At 43.7% G+C, this 15,197-nt stretch overlaps 1 long non-coding RNA gene across 1 annotated transcript; it reads right to left on the reverse strand.

The window, feature by feature from the left end:
* Nucleotides 1-200: 200 nt before the first annotated feature.
* Nucleotides 201-14,695, reverse strand: LOC142107262 (uncharacterized). The gene is made up of 4 exons (XR_012679917.1): nt 14,301-14,695; nt 3,239-3,384; nt 1,524-1,663; nt 201-1,097 (listed from the first exon to the last, which is right to left on the reverse strand). It is a non-coding gene; the product is annotated as an uncharacterized LOC142107262 (long non-coding RNA).
* Nucleotides 14,696-15,197: the final 502 nt, after the last annotated feature.

Genomic DNA, 15,197 nt, shown 5'->3' on the forward strand with positions numbered 1-15,197 from the left:
AAAGAGTTAATCCAACCAAGCAATCTGTCTCTTCTAAACAGGCAATGAATTCATCTTAGAGCAATAAGAACAGAACTATTAAATTGTTAGATTTAATACACAAAAAGTACAATGCTTAGAGAGAATAAAAAACAATTAGATAAAGATTTGACATACAAGTAAAAAATTGCAAACAGTTATAAAAACAAATGGGACACTTACATATAATAATCTGTATGCCTGGGACAGGCAGAATAGATGGACAGTCCTTCAATTAGATTGAACCCCAAGATGCTGACAACTTGTCTCTTCAAAACATAGGTTTTCAAGCAAACTCAATTGGGATGGCATTCACAAGGGCAGTGTGAATGCTAATGTGGGGGCGGAAATGTCCCTTGGGACAAACCTAAGGTTTGTTCAAAACTATTCCTAAGTTTTGACCTGTCTTAGCTTTTCTCAGATATATCCCAGAGACTTTCCCTTCAATAAACCGTTTAAAACTTCCCGCACATTTAAATACCAAACATAATGGAATATTGACAATGTGGCATACCTTTTCCAAAGATATGTGATTTTAGCTGTTCACGGATACCACCTGTACCTATCATTCACAATCCTGGTGTGATTTCTGCTCCTAAGTATGGAGTAACACCCGGATTTCCCAAAATATGAACTATGAAGGCATAAGGCATTTTTCCTTTGAAGCTCATATTTCTATTTACCTGTATAAGCCTGCAAAATGCTGCCTTGGGCTGCAAGGATGTCCAGCTGTGACCGACCCCACAAAGTCTATTCAGGAGTCCAAGACTAACAGCAAGAGCTCTTTGAAGCTGCTACAGGTGACATGGTTATCTTCTCACACTGGGATGTGCAAAACCATCAAATACATTTACATCAGACTCTCTGTCTTCACATTTTACAACTTAACAGCTCAATTTATTCATGGATTCATTTGATATTTTTAATCTGAACTAAAAATCTCATCCAACAATGGAATGATGTTGTTCCAATTCTGCATTGTGTATTCAGTCATGACCAGCAGTGTCGATAGATCTCTATGGAGTGTGCAGAGTCACAATCTTTTCAGCCGATGGTTATCACAGATAAAGAGTGCAGATCTGAAAGTAAATTGTGTAAAATGTGTTTAGTGTGTATACGATTCGGCATGCTGATCGGGACTTTTTTTTTTGTAAGCATAGGTACAATCGTTACGGATCAATATAGTAAACCAGGCGCCACAACCTCTAATCACGATTCTTATTTATTCTGGAGTATCAACAATAAATACTAAGTACTAAAAAAACTTCAAACCATCAGTAAGATTATGGCCATATAAAAATAAAATTGCATGCATAGAAAAAATGATATTAAATAATAGTTCTTGAGACAAAAGAAGAAAAAAAAAAAAGAAGAACTTTAAAATCCCAAATTTGGATACCAAAAATAAAAATAACAATAGCATTGAGATGAAAACCAGACTTAATATGTAGTATCTGTATTCCAAAGCGTGTCCTCCGCTGTATGAAAATAGAAGGCATTCTCACCTGGACGAGTGCTGGCGTCTTCCCCAGCGCCTGATGACCTCCTTTGATTAACCACTCTCACTGCCAGACAAGCAATGTTTTCTGTAGAGTGGGCTGCAGAATACTGGCGTTGTGGTCCGCGTGTGTACCCTTGAGAAATTCTGTAAGACGAAATGCATTGGGATTCAGCGATTGGCTATTGGACTGACTGTGACATATACTGAATGCAGCATGGTTGTGCGAACAACACGAATAAGGAAGTGGTTGTGTGTTCCAACAGACGAAGTGGAACACATGCGGACCGACACGCCAGTATCCTGCAGCCCCCTTTACAATCGTTAAGGATATTGCTTCGGGAGAACTTTTATATAGTGTGTACCCAGCCATAGGTGGTGTATTTATGTCATATATGTAATTTGCAAGTTATTCTCTTTAATATTTGACAAGTTTTCCCATCCAAGATTGTGAGGCTGTTGTAATCGAAGTAATGATGTTCTTGTACACTTCTTAGATCATAACATTTTTTGAAAGGTCTTGTTTAAGATTTTAATATCAGATTTAGTAAGTATGCTTGTAGATGACACATAGGAAGATTATTATTACTAGAAATCCTGTTATGATTTCATATTTTGCTAGTTTTTGTAGCATTAAAGGTATGGCTTTCTATCAGTTATGTTAAGCTGTATGTCATTTGCAAAAGCAGATCTCTTAAGATCAGTTGTGCTTATATTTATCCCCTGTTAGCCACCTTGTGTAAGTGTATTAAAAATTGATTCATTGGTATATTAATGAGGAGAGGGCATAGGGGGCATTCCTGCCTTGTGCCCCTGCTTATGGAGAAGGTTGGTGTAGTCCTATTGTTAATTGTCAAGAAAGTCTTTGGGTGATTATATAATGTTCTGAAAACATATAAAGAGGTGGGACCAGAATGCTGAAATTTAAAGAACTAATTAGGCGAGAAATGCAGTCAAATGCTTTATCTGCATCCAGTTTTTATCATTGCAGCAAACAAATGTCTTATATTGTGCACAGAGTGTCTCTGCCTTTGGTGAAACCCGTTTATGCTGGGTGGAGTAGAGTAGGTTAAAGGATTTTGAGTCTGTGTGCTTTAGTTTAGTAAAACTCTCAATGTCCTTTTTGAGTAGTGATACAGGTGTAAGGGCTACTGCTGTACACCATATATTTTCTTAGAATGAACTAGGTGAGAGGTCTTCACCTATAGCAATCCACCTTTCTCGTAGAGAGCAATATTCTCTCAGATACTTGGATGCCCTCAGGACTTGAGTTCAGACTAGTAGGAATTTATTTAAGGTGGTAGGTAGTGAAGGGGTATAGAGACTGGAAGAAACTGGTGGATTGTGTAGTAGTATACCAGGCAGTGTACAAAGGCATCAGAGAAGATGCAAATGGTCAAGGCAGGTAGCTGTCAGTATCTGCCTGGAGCCATCTGCATTGCATGCTGTTTGCATTGGCAGAAACGGGCTCCTGGACCTTGAACTGTTATGTATTATTTGCAGTGCCTCTGTTCACCAGAGGTGCTGCTATTGTGCCTTTCCTTTCATCACCAGGGGTTAACTTGTTGCACCAATTATCTTTTGCACCTGGGTGTCTCTCTACTTATACTTGTCACTCCCAGTATACCTTGCTGGACATTGTTGTTGTTGCTGTTGTATGTTGCTGTGCTGTACCCTGCTGTGCTCCTGGTTCACCTGTTCCCTGGGATTTCTTCATCTTACCTGTTCTCCTGTATCAGCCACGTTCCTGTTAGTTGCCTTCTGCAACCTCCTGCAATCCTTACTCTATGTCCACACTATCCGATTTGTACCAAACTGCAATAAACATTGTGTGATTCACCATATTCCAGGCTCCTTAGCTGTGATTTCTGCATTGAGAAGTGTGACAGTTACGAGCAGGCAGTGAACAACGAGGTTCAGAAACAAAGCTAAAGGTCAAGATGGGCAGCAGACAGGGAAAATCCAGGGACAGGAAAAAGTTCAGACAACAGGAAATGAGAAGACAAATAGAGCAACAACACAGCAGACTTCACAAATGTAAGAACAAACACAATCACTGGCAACAAGGCTAAGCCCTCTCTGCCTTTTACACTCACGACAGCCAATCAGAGCGTTCCATTAGGAGTGAGCCCCCTGCAGCAAATTGGTACAATTGTGGTCTGTCACACATCGGAGTCCGGCTGTTACTTTTTAAACCTGCTGTCTGGCCAGCTCCCTATATTCTTCCCTCCACTCAAGGCGCACAACCCTGTGCCACAATCATACTCTGTGCAGTAGAAGGCACCTGGCCCTTTAAGAGCAGCTCTGAACCTGTGGTCATGTGATCCGCCTTACTCATCAGCTCAGCTATTTAAACCTGATCTGTGCACAGATCTGTACCAGAGTATTAAGCTCCATACCTTTACTCCAGCGTTTCTATGCCTATTCTGGCTGATTCCTGTGTATTCTGACCCGAAATGTTCCTGATTTCTCTTCTGCCTGTTGTTTGGTATTGTTTATCCCTGATTGTTGCTGACCCGGTTAATATTGACACTTCTTGCGTTTGCTGATTTGACACCCTGCAGACTGTTGTCAAATCCACAATAAAATCCATTGACAAATGAGTCCAGGGTTTCATAGGAGTAGACAAGGGCATAAGTGGGCCTGAGGGGCAGCTGCTGGAAGTTTTGTTTTTTGCATAATCTTCACAAGAAAGAACAAAATTTTCGACATCAGAGGACAAAGAAGGCCACCACATAGAGCGCGAAAGAATCTTATCAGTTTTGGAGATACATGGATTCCCGGCAGACTTGTTCTTGTGGGCCTTAGAAAGAACTGCTCTTCGTAGATGAATTGGAACAAGTAAGTGGCCTGCCGGTATTTCTGAAGGAGCTACTTTCTGGAATTGGTGAATGGTATTACCAAGGTCTTGAGTCAACCCAGATTACATATCCGAAGGACACCTTCTGAACTTCAAACTCACATATTTGAAGTTTGGCAAAGAGGTGATGCTCTCTAAGTCTTAGGAGGACCTGTTTGACATGGAATCGATCCTGTGGCAGAGACTGAGAATAAGTCAGGACGTCATCCAGGTACATTACAACGAACTGTCCAAGAAAATAATGGAGAACCTCATTGATAAGATCTTGGAAGACGGTGGGTGCATTACACAGGCCGAAAGGCATGAGCAAGTACTCATAATGAGCAGATTGGGTGTTCAATGCATTCTTCCACTCATCGACTTTCCTGATGCATATGAGGTTGTAAGCACCACGCAGATCAATCATGGTGTAAACAGTAGCATCTCTAAGTTGGCCAAACAGAACTTAGATGAGTGGGAGCGGATAAGTGTTTTTAATGGTGATTTTGTTTAATCCTAGAAAATCAATGCAAGGGCGTAGACCACCGTCCTTTTTAGACATGAAAAAACACCCAGTTCTCACTAGGGATTTATAAGGTCTAATAAAACTTTTCTGTAGATTTTCCTCCACATATTCTTGCATTGCCTTAGTTTCAGGACCAGAGAGAGAGTATAACCTTCCTTTAGACAATTTAGATCCTGGAATTAGATCAATAGTGCAATCAAAGTCACGGTGTGGAGGCAAAGAGTGAGCTGCCTTTTAGGAAAACACATCCTGAAACTCACGATAAGTTAGAGGAAGTTGTTCAGGTAGGGGCTGCAGAAACCTAAGGGACAGGGTCAGACAAATTTGAGAACAATGAGAACTCCAGCGGACAATCTCTCCTAAGCTCCAATCAATGACTGGGTTATGGAGATGGAGCCAGGGATGACCCAGAATAAGTGGAACAGAAGGGCAATTAATGAGATAGAAGGACAGGGTGTCTGAATGAATAGATCCCTCCGTTAGTTGTAATGGCGGAGTCTTGTAGGAAATCCTGCCCCTGGGTAAAGGGACTCCACCCAGACCACAAACAGTGATTGCTGTGTCGATTTTCATTAGAGGGATCCCAAGAGACTTGGCACTCTCTAGGCTTGTTCTTTTCCCGATTTATTGGGACAGGAACGAAGAAGGTGACATTTGGTTCCACAGTATAAACAAAGAACTAAGGTACGTCTCCTAGTTCTTTACTCCGGAGAAAGGCGGTAAGCCCCTAGCTGCATAGGTTCTGCAGCTTCCATAGTAGTAGGAGACATAGAAAAGAGTGTGTCACGGTCGTCTGAATTTCTTGATCCGATTCGGGACCCTTGGGACTAGCTGGAGCAGGAGTGAAACAGAACTTAGCAGCCTGGATGAACTTCTTGCTCATGTTCGTGCTGATTGTAGAATATAGCAGGGGAATTAGCAGTCTGGAAATGTAGACAGGAACACTGCACTTGTAATGCAGTCAGGAACACTGCACTTGTAATGCAGTCAGGAACACTGCACTTGTAATGCAGTCAGGAACACTGCACTTGTAATGCAGTCAGGAACACTGCACTTGTAATGCAGTCAGGAACACTGCACTTAGGAGTGCAGACAGGATTACTGCACTTGTAATGCAGTCAGGAACACTGGAGCCAAGAACTATCCTCTGGAGAGAAGTGTGTTGTTCTGGCAATGAACAGATCACAGCAGCAGGTTTAAATAGGATGTCCCAAACAACTATTGGCTGATCAGTTCATGTGATCACAGCTTCTGAATCTGGTTGGTTTGGAATGATCACCTGACTGCATCCAAGATGGCCGCGCCCATGCTGCAGGACAGACAGTATGTGTTTGTTTACGAATGAAGGTGTGGAGAACGGGAATGCTGCAGATGACCAGAAGGGACCCAGGTAGCCGTGATATGACAGCGGCGGATGAGGTAAGTGCGGCTAAGATCCCGATTTGTGACAGTACCCCCTCCCTTACGAGTGGCCACTGGACACTTAGATTGGGGCTTAGTTGGAAACTTGCGGTGAAATTTTTTGATGAGAGATGGAGCGTGAACATCAGAAGCTTTGATCCAGGCCCTCTCTTCTGGACCATAGCCCTTCCAGTCGACTAGATATTGTAAGGTTTTATGTCGAAACCGAGAGTCCAAGATCTCTTTAATTTCATATTCGTCACCATGTTCAGTCTGCACTTCAGGAGAAACCAGTTTGGGTGTATAAAACCGATTTAGCACCAGTGGTTTCAAGAGAGAGATATGGAAGGTGTTGGGTACCCTGAGGTAAGATGGTAGATGTAATTTGTAGGACACTGGATTGATGACTCGGGAGATGTTAAACGGTCCAATAAAGCGAGGAGCGAATTTCATAGATGGAACTCTGAGGCGTAGATTGCGAGTAGACAGCCAGACTCTGTCTCCGGGTTTCAAGCTTGGAATGGCTCGTCGCTTTTTGTCGGCCTGAATTTTGTAGCGTTGGGACGCTTTAAGTAGAGATTCCCGTACCTGGCGCCAGTGGCCTGAAAAATTCTTTAGGAAAACTTCAGAGGCAGGTACTGAGGCTGTAGGAAGTGGAGTAAACAAGGGTACCCTGGGGTGTAGGCCATAGACCGTATGAAATGGAGTGGAAGCAGAGGATTCGTGATAATGATTATTATGAGCAAATTCTGCCCAAGGAAGCAGATCTACCCAGTCGTCTTGAGAAGAGGATATGTACAAACGGAGAAATGTTTCTAGGTCTTGATTAACTCTTTCCGTTTGCCCGTTGGATTGGGGATGATAGGCCGAAGAGAAGTTTAGTTTGATCTGTAGTGCTTGGCACAAGGATCTCCAGAATTTCGCCACAAACTGAACTCCTCTATCTGGGACGATTTCTTCAGGACACCCATGCAAACGGAAGATCTCCTTTATAAATTGCTGAGCCAGGATAGGTGCTGATGGGAGTCCACGGAGAGGAACAAAATGCGCCATTTTAGAGAATCGGTCAACGATGACCCAGATGGTATTGAAATTATTAGAATTGGGCAATTCGGAAACAAAGTCCATAGAAATATGGGTCCAGGGTTTGGTGGGAATAGGCAGAGGCAAAAGTTGACCAGCTGAAGATTGTCTTGAACTTTTATGTTGGGCACAGCTGCCACATGCGGAAACAAATTGCTGAACATCCTGATGAAGCGTAGGCCACCAGTAGCTTCTCAATATGAAAGATTGAGTTTTGCGGATGCCAGCATGACCGGCAAATCTGGAACAATGTGCCCATTGGAGCAATTTTTTACGCAGATTCTCAGGAACAAAAGTTTTCCCCTGGGGAGGTGTATTGTCGGGTCTACTGACTGCGATGCTGAGTGGGCTGATAATAGGCCGTGGATCCACAATGATGGAATCTTCTTCTTTTACCATAGAACGTGACAGAGCATCGGCCTTGCGATTTTTGGAACCGGGACGGAAGGTGACATGGATATCGAATCGAGAAAAGAATAGTGCCCATCGGGCCTGACGTGGATTCATGCACTGTGCAGTTTTAAGGTAGAGCAGATTCTTGTGATCCGTGTATATTGTGACAGGATAACGAGCTCCCTCAAGTAAATGTCTCCACTCTTCAAGCGCCAATTTGATGGCAAGCAGCTCTTTGTCCCCTATGGCATAATTTCGTTCAGCTGGTAAAAATTTTCGGGAGAAGAACCCGCAGGGATGCCATTGCTCATCAGCTGGTTTTTGGGAGAGAACTGCCCCTACTCCGACAGATGAGGCATCAACTTCCAAGTAGAATGGACAGGTTAAATCTGGTTGCCTCAGTATGGGAGCAGAAATAAATGCTTGTTTCAGAAGTTGAAAAGCAGATTGGGCTTCTTCAGACCACTTGGCAGGATTAGCTCCTTTCCTGGTGAGGGCGGTGAGTGGTGCTACTACAGTAGAGTAGCCACGAATAAATTTTCGATAGTAGTTAGCAAATCCCAGAAATCGCTGTACTGCCTTTAGTGTAGATGGTTGAGGCCAGTTAAGAATAGCTTGCACCTTCTCTGGGTCCATACGGAGACCGGTGCCCGAGATGATATACCCCAAGAATGGAATGGATTCAACTTCGAAGGTGCATTTTTCAAGCTTGCAATACAGTTTATTCCTTCTGAGACGGCTGAGGACCTCTTTAACATGTCTGCGATGGGACTGGATATCAGAGGAGAAAACGAGGATATCGTCCAAATATACCACAATAGTATGGTACAGTAAGTCCCGAAAGATTTCGTTTATGAAATTCTGAAAAACCGCTGGGGCATTGCTCAGACCAAATGGCATGACAAGATACTCGTAGTGCCCATCCCTGGTGTTAAAGGCGGTTTTCCATTCATTGCCACGCCTGATACGGATCAAATTGTAGGCCCCGCGGAGATCCAACTTCGTAAATATTTGCGCACCTTTGACTCTGTCAAATAACTCTGTGATGAGGGGCAGAGGATACCGGTTCTTGATGGTAATGTCGTTGAGACCTCGGTAATCGATGCAGGGACGTAATCCACCATCTTTTTTTTTTACAAAAAAGAACCCGGCTCCTGCCGGTGAAGAGGATGGGCGAATAAAGCCCCTTTCCAAGTTCTATTTTACATATTCAGACATAGATTTTGTCTCAGGGATAGAAAGAGGGTAGACTCTGCCACGCGGTGGGGTTTTACCCGGAACAAGATCAATGGGACAGTCCCAATCCCGATGAGGTGGTAGAGTTTCAGCGGCCTGCTTACTGAAAACGTCTGTGAACTCTTGGTAGGCAGAAGGAACTGGCAAAACTTCCTTATCAGAGGTGGAGCAATGTGGAAGAACACGTTGTAAACAGGACCCGAAACAAGTTGGAGCCCACGCCAGGATTTGTGGAGTCGACCAGTCAATATGGGGGTTATGCGTTTGAAGCCATGGAAACCCGAGAACCACAGGGCTAGTGGCTTCTGGGATGACCAAAAAGGTAAGAGACTCGGAATGCAGAACTCCTATTTGGAGCGTCACTGGAGAAGTCTGATGCGTAATGGTACCCCCTGGAATACGGCTACCGTCAACCGCAGAGAGAAAGATGGTCACTGGAATTTTCTCTAGTGGAATGGCTAGTTCAGCAGCTAATCTGGCAGACATGAAATTCCCAGCTGCTCCAGAATCCAGCAGGGCTGAAATGTATTGGGAGCCTTGAGCGTGTTTCAGAGTGACTGGGATAATACAGTCCTTGCCTTGTGGGGAGCGAAGAGCCACTCCTAGGCTCACTTCCTCATTGTCAGCTAGGAGGTTGTGTTTACCCGGCTTACGAGGACAATGATGTAACAGATGTCCGGAACTGGCACAGTATAAGCAAAGTTTCTCTCTAACTCGCCGTTCTCGCTCGGTGGGTAAAAGACGTGCTTTGGCTAATTGCATGGGTCCTTCAGGGAAAGGAGACGGTACACGGACCCGTTGAATAGGGTGGAACTTGGGGTGTTTCAGCCTCCTCTTTTCTAGAGTTCTTTCTCTGAACCGAAGATCAACCCGATTGCAGGTGGTAATCAATTGGTCTAGCGTTGTAGGTAAGTCCCGAGACGCTAATACATCCTTAATGTGGTCAGACAGGCCCTGCCAGAAAACCGCAACAAGAGCATCGTTATTCCAAGATAGTTCAGAGGAAAGTGTTTGAAATTGAACGGCATATTGGCCAACAGACTGCTGCCCTTGCCGAAGGCGCAGAATATCTAAAGCGGCTGACGTTGTTCTTCCAGGCTCGTCGAATATTCTGCGGAAGGTAGACAGGAAGCTATCAATGTCAAATAAAATTGGGTCAGATTTTTCCCAGAGCGGTGATGCCCATGCCAGAGCTTGCCCTGATAGTAGCGAAACAATATAAGCAGTTTTGGTACGTGCAGTGGGGAAATTTCCGGGTTGTAATTCAAAGTGTATACTACACTGGTTGAGAAACCCGCGGCAATTCTTCGGATCGCCATTGTATTTAGCTGGCGTGGGAAGGTGGAGTCTGGATGAAGTAAGTAGTGAAGCAGGTATTACTGGCTCAGGCGGAGTATGGGATGGTTGACTGCGGAATAACTGCAAGGTATCCATACGTGTAGAAACATCCTGCAGCAATCTCAAAATTTGCCCCTGGTTAGTTTCTTGTCTCTCAATGCGTTCAGCTAATATTTGGACAGAGTCCTCCCTCGGGGTATGTTCCCCTAGCGGATCCATTTGGCCAGAACAAACTGTCACGGTCGTCTGAATTTCTTGATCCGATTCGGGACCCTTGGGACTAGCTGGAGCAGGAGTGAAACAGAACTTAGCAGCCTGGATGAACTTCTTGCTCATGTTCGTGCTGATTGTAGAATATAGCAGGGGAATTAGCAGTCTGGAAATGTAGACAGGAACACTGCACTTGTAATGCAGTCAGGAACACTGCACTTGTAATGCAGTCAGGAACACTGCACTTGTAATGCAGTCAGGAACACTGCACTTGTAATGCAGTCAGGAACACTGCACTTGTAATGCAGTCAGGAACACTGCACTTAGGAGTGCAGACAGGATTACTGCACTTGTAATGCAGTCAGGAACACTGCACTTAGGAGTGCAGACAGGATTACTGCACTTGTAATGCAGTCAGGAACACTGGAGCCAAGAACTATCCTCTGGAGAGAAGTGTGTTGTTCTGGCAATGAACAGATCACAGCAGCAGGTTTAAATAGGATGTCCCAAACAACTATTGGCTGATCAGTTCATGTGATCACAGCTTCTGAATCTGGTTGGTTTGGAATGATCACCTGACTGCATCCAAGATGGCCGCGCCCATGCTGCAGGACAGACAGTATGTGTTTGTTTACGAATGAAGGTGTGGAGAACGGGAATGCTGCAGATGACCAGAAGGGACCCAGGTAGCCGTGATATGACAGCGGCGGATGAGGTAAGTGCGGCTAAGATCCCGATTTGTGACAGAGTGTAATTGAGGTAGGTGATTCCTTCTCAGCTCTTCTTTCTTTGATGCGTCTATCAACCTTTATAGCGAGTTGCATAAGTTGCATAAGTCCCTCCAGAGAGGTAAGTGAAGGGTATTGCACCAGAGAGTCCTTAATTTGATCTGACAAACCTAAACGAAACTGACTGCATAATGCAGGGTCATTCCCAATTCAAGCCATTCAGAAGCAGGTATTAGAAAAACTTTTTTATGGCGGTTTTGATGGTATTTTTTACCAAACGCCGGTGGTTTAGCTGTTTTCAATCTGCCACACATGGCTAGCATTTTAAATTGCAGCCTCAAACCGCCTTGTGGTAAATGCGGTAGTTTGGACTACTAAAACGCCGGTGAAGTGTGGCAGTTTAAAACTGACACCAAACTCGCATCTTAATAAATCTAGCCCTAAGTCTTAATCAAACTATTGCTGGTCAGATAACAAACCTGCAGAACTGATAGATGGAGGTCTTCACCTAAAGCAGCAGCCGTTCCAGTAGAGCTAGAGGCGCTCACAGGTACTCGAATGCCCCCAGGACTTAACTCCAATGTAGTTTAGGTTTGTTATACTATGGATGGTCAGACGAAAGCCGAGGTCAGAGGTCAGTTGCAGGGTAGAATAGTCAGAAAACACGCACAAGGGTCAGGGTCATGGGCAGAACAGCAGAATCCAAGGTACAGGCCAAAAGGTCAGGGTCACAGGCAAGCAGGCAAGGTCCAAGAAACAGGCAGAGGGTCACAACAGATATCCAACAATCAAAGTATCCAGAGCAGGTCAGCAACAGTACACAACTGGAACGCTATAACCGGCAGGGAGGCTAAGCCCGTCCCGGTCGTCATGGTGACGGCTGGGATGCTGGGGAGCACAGGAAGTGAGCACCGCCGCGGCTCGTAACATGCACTTATACAGTTAGGTCCATATATATTTAAACACTGACACAATTTTTGTTATTCTAGTTGTTTACCAAAACATATTCAAGTTACAGTTATAAAATGCATATGGGCATAAAGTGTAGACTATTAGCTTTAATTTGAGGATATTCACATACAAATTGGAGGAAGGGTTTAGGATTTACAACTATTTAATATGTAGCAACTTCTTTTTCAAGGGACCAAACTTAATTGGAGAATTGACTCAAAAGCTGTTTCACAGACAAGTGTGGGCTATTCCTTTATTATTTCTTTATCATTTAAGCAAGCAAAACGTCTGGGGTTCATTCCAATTCATTTGGAAGCTGTTGTTGTGAACCTACAACATGCTGTCAAAGGAGATCTCAATACAAATGAAACAGGCCATTCTTAGGCTGCAGAACCCAAAATAAATCCATTGGAGAAATATCAGAAACTGTAGGAATGACCAAATCAACTGTTTGTTCCATTCTGAGAAAAAAAGAATGCACTGGTGAGCTCAGCAACACGTTGCCCCTTAAAAGCAGCCATCGCACTGTCAGCAGTGTGAATGACGTGCTCACCAGTCGTCAACTTTCCTTGATTCGCAATTGAAAGGTGACGGCTATAAGAGCTGTCGCAAATGCTGCACATCTATATTAAGGTATGCAGATGTATACTGACCGTCGTACTGATCTTAATCGTTATTTTTATGTCGCTCACATTCATGTTGATGTTCCTGTCATCAGGTATACGTACCCCACCCAAGTGAAGAGCACTCTCCAAGAGGTAGTCATATCATTATCCAAGCCTACCATAAAGAGAAGACTTCATGAGAGTCAAAACAGAGGATTCAACACAAGGTGCAAACCATTCATAAGCCTCAAGAATAGAAAGGACAGATTAGATTTTGCCAACAAACATCTAAAAAAGCCAGCCCAGTTCTGGAACAGCATTCTTTGGACAGATGGGAAGTAAAAAGTATGGAGTAGGTTTGGAATGACTCATGAACTGAAGCATACCACATCATCTGCAAAACATAGTGGATGCAGTGTCATGGCATGGGCATGCATGGATTCCAATGGCAGTAGGTCACTAGTGTTTAGTGAAGATGTGACAGAAGACAGGAGCAGCCGGCTAAATTCTGAAGTGTATAGGGATATACTGTCCACTCAAATTCAGCCAAAGTCTGTGCTTCACAGTACAAAAGATACTGCAAAAACAACCCAGAAGTTATTAAGGCAAAGAAGTGTAATATTCTGCAATGACTGACTTAATCACCTGATCTCAACTAGATCCCCCATGAATTTCACTTGCTGAAGACAAAACTAAATGCGGAAAGACCCAGAAACAAACAACAACTGAAGACAGCTGCAGTAAAGGCCTTGCAAAGCATAACAAAGAAGGAAACCCAACATTTGGCGATGTCCATGTGTCAAAGACTTTGCCGGTAAAGGATTTGCAACAAAATATTAAAAATGAACATTTTATTTATAATTATGTTCATTTTTTAATTACATTTGAGCCCCTGAAAATATGGGACTGTGTATAAAATATAGATGCAGTTCCAAAACGTTTCATACAATATTTTTGTTCAACCCCTTGAATTAAAGCTGAATGTCTGCACTTCCAGTAGATCTACATTGTTTAATTTCAAATCCATTTTAGTTGTGTACAGAGCAAAAATTATGAAAAATGTGTTACTGTCCAAATATATAAGGACCTAACTGTATATTGCAATATGTGAAAACAGCATTCCTTTTTTGTAGTGCACAGAGTAGCGTTGATACGGAGTACAGCTTGAATAGTACTAATAGTTGCTCATTGGCAATGGAACAAGTTATTCGGTTTAGAAGGGTGCATCGCTTAAAGTGGATTTGCCTTTTTGGTGAAATGAGTTGAATTTCTGTTAAGTTTTCCATTCCCCTGTGGAGTGACATCACATATTTTGCAGGACTGGGAAGAAAAATACACAGGCTATACTTACTATTACTAAAGACTGGAGAGGCTGTGTGTTCCATTCTGCCTGCACCATATTCCCTGATAATTAACTCTGAATATGTCACACACCGAGTGTTCGGTTTTCATACCCGAAGCCTGTCGTGCTTACCGGCTCCATGCTGACAGCTGCTCCCCATCCTGGCTGTCCACCATCTTCTCTTTGCAGACCCGATCCTCTTATCCCCTCTGCTGATTCCTCATTGGCTGACTAATTTGGCTCCCGTTTTAAAAGGAACTTCCTCCAGCAGCTCAGTGCCTGTCCTTTTGGTCACCTTCTCTTAGGCTGGACGTGAGCTTCCGTTACCTCCTAATGATTTCCTCCGGTCCTGTGTTAAACCTGCCGTCTGCAGACTATTACATGTCCTGTGTCATCTCTACCATTCCAGTGGTAACCTGCAGTCTGCAGACTATTACACCTCCTGTGTCATCTCCAGGGCTGCCAAGAGGAATTCAGGGCCCCGGTACAACAAATTCATGGGGCCCCCTTATAGTTGAGCATGTAAAAAAAAATGCGCGGGTGTGGTCATACTATTTGGGGTGTGGCTATACATCATTGGGGCGTGGCTAGCAGGTGAAAAGTGCTAGCCACCCTCCTAAAGAAAAAAACCCTGCATTGCTGTGTACACCATTGACACAAGGGTGCAGTGCCGATTGCTGGAGCGGGACATATGGCCCAGCACACCTGACTTTCAGGACATCTAGCACCATAGTGTAGTATAGAAAGAATGCAGTGTGTACATAAACAGTTTACAGTCTAGGCCTGCCCCTTATATTGGGCAGAACACTCACCAAAAATCTGTATTATCCCACTAGAATCACAACATTTGATAGACTGTCCTACCTGTTCTTCTCACTTTCACCACCTGTGGCTGCTGCTTTCTTTAGTTGTGGCTTGTCTGGATCCTAGAATGTTGGGGGCCCTATTTGAAAAAAAAACCATGGGTACATTTAGAAAATTACAATCAGCCCAAGCTTTAAATCAATAGCACCCACGAGTAATAATTAG

The sequence above is a fragment of the Mixophyes fleayi genome, chromosome 1 (assembly GCF_038048845.1).
Source record: "Mixophyes fleayi isolate aMixFle1 chromosome 1, aMixFle1.hap1, whole genome shotgun sequence".
NCBI lineage: Eukaryota > Metazoa > Chordata > Amphibia > Anura > Limnodynastidae > Mixophyes > Mixophyes fleayi.